At 37.3% G+C, this 6,352-nt stretch overlaps 1 non-coding gene across 1 annotated transcript; it reads left to right on the top strand.

Annotated features, from left to right (window-relative positions):
• The first annotated feature begins 656 nt into the window (after positions 1 to 656).
• LOC114420803 lies at positions 657 to 763 on the top strand. Its single transcript, XR_003668436.1, has one exon. It is a non-coding gene; the product is annotated as a small nucleolar RNA R71 (small nucleolar RNA).
• The last annotated feature ends 5,589 nt before the right edge of the window (positions 764 to 6,352 follow it).

Here is a 6,352-nt window from a genome sequence, read left to right as displayed (position 1 = left end):
GGGCCTCAGTTGCTTGTTGTCTTTGTTGTTGCTGTTGTTGTCGCTGCATTGGAGGAGGAACATATGGCTTGCTTGGACCAGCAGCATTTTGGTAGGGAGGGACAGGCTGTTGTTGTTGTGGAGGACTTGCCCATCTCAGATTTGGATGATTCCTCCAACCTGGATTGTATCTGTTGATTGAAAGGTCATAATTATTCTGCTATTGTTGGTTTTGCTGCTGAGGGGGTCTATTATAAATGTTTGCAGCATAAGCTTCAGGTTGCTCATTGACTCCAGATTATTGCAAGGAAGGACAAAGATTTGTATGGTGATTTGTAGAAGAACATAGACCACAAACTCTTGCAACAGGGCCAGATGCAGATTTCTGATTCATGGCAAGCTGAGTTACTAGGTTGACCAGGGCATCAAGTTTTCCCTCAAGCTTTTTATTTTCAGTAGATCAAGATGAATCCGTGGACACCTCATGGACTCCTCTAAGGACAATAGCATCATTTCTTGCACTGAATTGTTGGGAGTTGGAAGCCATCTTCTCAATCAAATTCCTAGCCTCAGCAGGAGTCATATCACCAAGGGCTCCACCACTGGCAGCATCAATCATACTCCTCTCCATGTTGCTAAGTCCCTCATAGAAATATTACAGAAGGAGTTGCTCAGAAATCTGGTGGTGAGGACAGCTTGCACTCAATTTCTTGAATCTTTCCCAGTACTCATACAAGCTCTCTCCACTAAGTTGCCTGATGCCTGAAATGTCTTTTCTGATGGCAGTGGTCCTAGATGTAGGGAAGAATTTCTCCAAGAACACCTTCTTAAGGTCATCCCAGCTGGAGATGGATCTGGGAGCAAGGTAGTACAACCAATCTTTTGCCACTCCCTCCAGAGAGTGAGGAAAAGCCTTTAGAAAGATATGATCTTCCTGGACATCAGGGGGCTTTATGGTGGAACAAACAATATGGAACTCCTTAAGATTCTTATGAGGATCTTCACCTGCAAGACCATGAAACTTGGGCATCAAATGTATTAGTCCAGTCTTGAGAACATATGGAACACCCTCATCAGGATATTGAATGCACAAGCTTTCATAAGTGAAATCAAGTGCAGCCATTTCCCTAAGAGTCCTCTCACGAGGTGGAGGTTGAGCCATGTTCTCAGTATGAAAATTAGTAGTCGAATGCTCAAAATCAGAATATTCAAAATCACCAACAACAGAATACTCAGAATGCTCAAAATACTCAAAATGCACAGAATGACCAGGATGCACACTATGTCTAACTAATCTATGAAAGGTTCTATCTATTTCAGGATCAAAGGGTTGTAAATCACCTGGATAGCCCCTAGTCATGCACTATATGCAGCAAATCATGTGTTTCTCAAACAAGCACTAGGGGAGGGTTAAAACTACAACTATAGTCAAACGATATCCAAATGAGCTGAAATTTTGTGAGCAACACCCTAAAATCATGAAAAGATAGCACAAAAAATTTCAAACAAAAATTCAAAGTCTAACTATGAAAACTACCTAAGCAAAGTTTAGAAAAATAAGACAATAATACTTGGAAAATAAAAAAAAAACTTAGTAAGCGGCTGATTTTTCGAGTTTGGAGAGCCCCAACCAGCTAAAGCGGATATTCACAATTTGGGAAATTTTTTTCTACCCCAAATGCATATATAATAATAGTCATTCTGATACCCGGAGCAAAAGTTATGGCCATTTTAAGTTTTGCTAAAAACAAGTTCCCAAATTTTTTGTCTCTCTCAAATTCAGCCACACCAAGTGCTTCTGGTATTTTTCACACAAAATATGGATCAAAAGAAGCTACCACACAAAAAATTAACCAAAAATAACAACTCTAAGTATCAAAACAAAATCGCCAATTAAATTACAAAATTAGTCGCTAGTTCTCGGTCGCTAATCACTATTCACAACATCCACAAAACTGAAACAGTCGCTAAATAGGGGATGCGACTGAAATGCAAAACAACCCAATGCAAAACAGGGACACAACTGAAATGCAAAATAGAACACTACACAACACAAAACAACACACGCTCACAACCTAAACGACAGAGCTACACACAAAATAACTAAACACTATTATGAACCTTTGGACCACTGCTCCCCGACAACGGCGCCAAATTTGACCGAGGCCGTACCCGAATCAAATAAACATTAAAATGCAGTATCTAGGAAGTGATCCTAGGTCGTCCCCAAACCAGCAATGATCAACCAAACGTTCATAACAAATAGTAATAAAACAGTAACGAATTGGGGGGGGGTTGTTTGTTTTTGTAAATTAAATAGCAAGCATACTCAAATTAAAGAAATAACAGAATGAAAACATGTTGTTTTCCCTTGATTCAAAAGCAAGTCTCTTATCCTAGGTTACGAGAATTTATCCCTAATCAGCTCAACCACTTAATCCAACCCTAAATTAATTTACTAAGCGAAATCTAACATAAGGCTGTCATTATGTGATTAAGCAACATATACACCAATTAATCCCTCTCACATGTCCATTAAGCATGAACGTAAATTAAGCATAGAGACAATTAATCAAGCATGAAACATGCATGGATTAATAGCAACAAATACAGAGCAATTGGTGAAGAGGAAAAATTGATCAGAATTCAATAGTAATAACAAAACCTCAAAGAGAGCTATGCTTGATCCTCAAGAGAAAACAACACTGGAGACTTAGCCTTCCATTAATCAGCAGAAATGAAAACGAATTCAAGGGCGGGAGCAGAAAACAAAATTGCAATTGGAAGCAAAAAACGTAATTTTATTCTACGTGAACAGTGCGCGTGAACAGTAAAAACTGGAATTGCAAAACCCTAAAAAAATTCCCTCCAAAATAGTCTGCCTACTACTAAAACCCTGGTGATGCTATATATGTCCTCAGCCCCAAAGTTTACAATTCTTCTTTAAGTCCAAGCCCAAAAACGAAATAAAGTAAAACTGGCCCAAATAAAATAAAATTGGATAAAATCAAATTGTCTGCTCTCTTCAAGTCCAAGCCGGTTCAGCCCAATTCTGGATCCAAGCCCAATTGCTTATAATTCTCATGAAATTAAATAAAAAAATACAAAATTAGTCAAGTAGGCCCAAATGATAAAACTGCATAGTTAATTTGACAATTGAGGCTAATAAGTCATTAAAATGGTGACAAAAAGGTTAAGAAATAGGAGAAAATAATGACGCATCAAAAAAGATCATGGTTCGGTAAGCCGATAACTTTATCTTGTCCCGATGAGCAGAGTGAACTTAATTATGAGAGAACGTCTGTTTTTTAATTTCCTAATTTTGCATCATTCTTAGGCTGTTAGATTATTTGCATAAGGTGGATATGATCAAGGCCATGTTTCTTTTTATTTTAGCCACTCAGCCAAAAAGCCAACCTGTGATGAATTTATCCCTTGCACCCTTGTTGAGCCAAAAGTAATAATGATTTGTTTGAATAAACCCCTGAGCCTAATTTTGATATCCTTGACCATGTTTTAGGGTTCTAAGAGAGCATAAGGGTTTCAAGTTATGATAAGTCCTTAATTTGGGAGATTGCTAAGGGAATTTTCCTATATATATATACCAGAGATCAACGGAACAAGGACCTAACGGACGGATAGGAAGTAAGAATGCAGTATGATAAATGGAAATCGAAGACTAAACGTTAAAAAAAATATCAAGGACACACCGGAAACCAGCTTACAAATCCCAAGTTTTCGTAAACAGAGAAACCAAAGCGGCGGCAGAGCCGCACAGGATCGGTAAAGAGGGAGAAGGGAGATGGATGAAAACTTAAAATTTATTGAAAATTGAAAGAAATTCTTACAAAAGTTGTTCTTTTGGTAGAGCACCTCGTCTCATAAACATGAAATGGCTAAATGGAAGGTTGCCTCACAATGTAGACGAGGACTCCTTTTATAGCCATGTGAAGCACTGTTGCTACAGTACCGGTAACATGACCAGAACTTTTACAATAATTGAAGCAAAATACTGGTAACTTGACCGGAAAATTAATTACAATCATTAGACAATCATTACATTGGATTAATCATCCTCTAGAGAAATGCCGAAACAATCATCCTCATTCTGGTAGAAGGGATCATCATCTTGATCATCAGTTTCATCGGAGGGCTCAATTTCCTTTTTTGAAGGTTTTTCTTCTTCTTCTTCCTGTTGAAGTAGATGGAGGACTTCCTTCAGATTCTTTGCAAGAATTTCTTTGGATTTGGATCCCGCCAGAAATGCTGCTAATTGAGATTTTTGATTAAAAAACAATGATGTTTTTGGGTCAGCAGGTTTTAGGAATTCTGGGTGGATTTGGAACCAATTCTTGACCTGGTATGGAGCTGCCTTTGAAGTATCGAACTGTGACCACCATTTAACAAAAGCATATCTTTGTAAAGGTGGAAATTGTTTAATTGGGTAAATCCTTGATTCTTGATTCTTGATTATTATACATTTTGTTAAATTGGGTAAATTCTTGTTGGACTTCTTCTAGGTAAATTTGTGAGATTGGTCCGAAATAATTCCACCATTAGAGGAACCAATTTGGGAAATTATATGTCGTGCTATTTTTAAAATAAATTAACCACGAGTGCTTGTATTTGTTGTTCTGATGCCAAAACACGTTGGTCCAAGTATCAATATAATCCCAATAAGTGTATCCTATTGGATCAAATGGTGCAGAAAATTTTTTGGGTTGGTTCAAGTTTGATCCGTAATGCCGAGGTTGCATTACTTTAAAAATTTGGATTGTTGAATGGGTATTTAAATTTGGATCTTTTGGGTCTTTGAAATGTTTAATGGATACTAAATTTGTATCCACTAAGATAAATTCATAAAATTTTCTGGTCTTATTGAGGGCTGTTGGCCTATAATGGAATCCTAGTGGGAAGGTTTTTGTAGTTGCCTTAAAGGGATTTTTGTCCCAATATTCTGGCTCCATTTGCAAAACATTAAAAAATTTGTTTTTTGAGACATAGTTGTTTGAAGGTTTTGGTGTTAGGTCTTATTGAACCATTGTCTGTTTGGCTTTTAGGTTACAGACCGTTTTGGTTTGCTTGGCCTTTTGGATTTGTTTTTGGAGATCAGTCTTAGAATCATCATCTGATTCTGAGGCTATTTCTACCCAGGTCTTTTTGGCTAACTTGGGGACTTTGGTGAGGCCTATTTCCTCAAGGGCTTGAAGGGTTTGGATTGACCAGGCATAATCTGCCACGGTTTGTTTGAAGGTGATTGGTTTTGGAGATTCCTGAGTTGATGACTCAGGTTTGACAGAGATTAGTTGGGTTGATGACCCATCAATTTTTTATTTTTGGTTAGATGACCCAGCCTGGGTAGGTGACCCAGAAGATGTTGATGCTGCTTTTTTGGTAGCTGGCTCTGGTAGAGCCAGTGCTACACCTTTTCCTGATCTTCCTCCTCTCAGGGAGGCTCCTGATGCCTTAGGAGGCATTACCACTGTTCTATAAGAATTCATAGGTAAGGTAGTCAGGTAGAGAGTTTGAGGTACCCTTGATATATTCTATGTCAAAATCAAAGACACTTGAAATTGCTCGCCATCTTGCAAAAATTGGTTTTGAGGCAAGGTTTTTAACATCCTTTTGTAAAATATCTTTGGCTGACTTGTAATCAACCCTAATTAAAAAATTTTGATTCAACAAATCTGATTGAAATTTGAAAATGCACAAAACAATTGCTAAAACTTCCTTTTTAGCAGTTGGATATTTTAACTGTGCAGAGTTCCAATGTTTTGATGTATATGCAATTACATGATCTTGGCCATGGATTCTTTGTTTGAGGATGCCACCATACCCTATGTCTGATGCATCAGTTTCGATAATTTTAAATGCCTGCGGAATGGGAAGATACAGGCATTTTATAGATTGGACTTTGAGTTTGATCTCTTTAATTGTTTGAGTATGGAGATCGGACCAAGGAGGTGGATTTTTCTTTAGCCTATCATGTAATGGTTTGACAATATTGTTTATATAGGGGACAAACTCTCCTACATAATTTAGACAACCTAGAAATCTTTGTAACTGGGTTTTGTCTAAGATTTGGTTGGGGAATTTGTTAGCAAATTCTATTGACCTTTATATTGGAATCATTGTACCTTGATATATATTATGACCAAGGAATTGAATTCGAGTTAGGAAAAGATTGATTTTTGATTTAGAGACCGCCAGACCATTCTGTTTGATGATATGGATGAAAGTTTGAAGATGTTTGAAATGTTGGTCAATGTTTTGGGAAAAGATTAAAACATCATATATGTAGACAATGATAAATTTTGAATAGGGATTGAAAATGTCGTTCATAATTTTTTGAAATTCTGAAGGGGCATTCTTT

This window comes from Glycine soja, chromosome 7, assembly GCF_004193775.1.
Source record: "Glycine soja cultivar W05 chromosome 7, ASM419377v2, whole genome shotgun sequence".
Classification (NCBI taxonomy): domain Eukaryota; kingdom Viridiplantae; phylum Streptophyta; class Magnoliopsida; order Fabales; family Fabaceae; genus Glycine; species Glycine soja.
The sequence above is the reverse complement of the archived record's forward strand: the minus strand, read 5'-3'. Positions and strand labels throughout refer to the sequence as shown.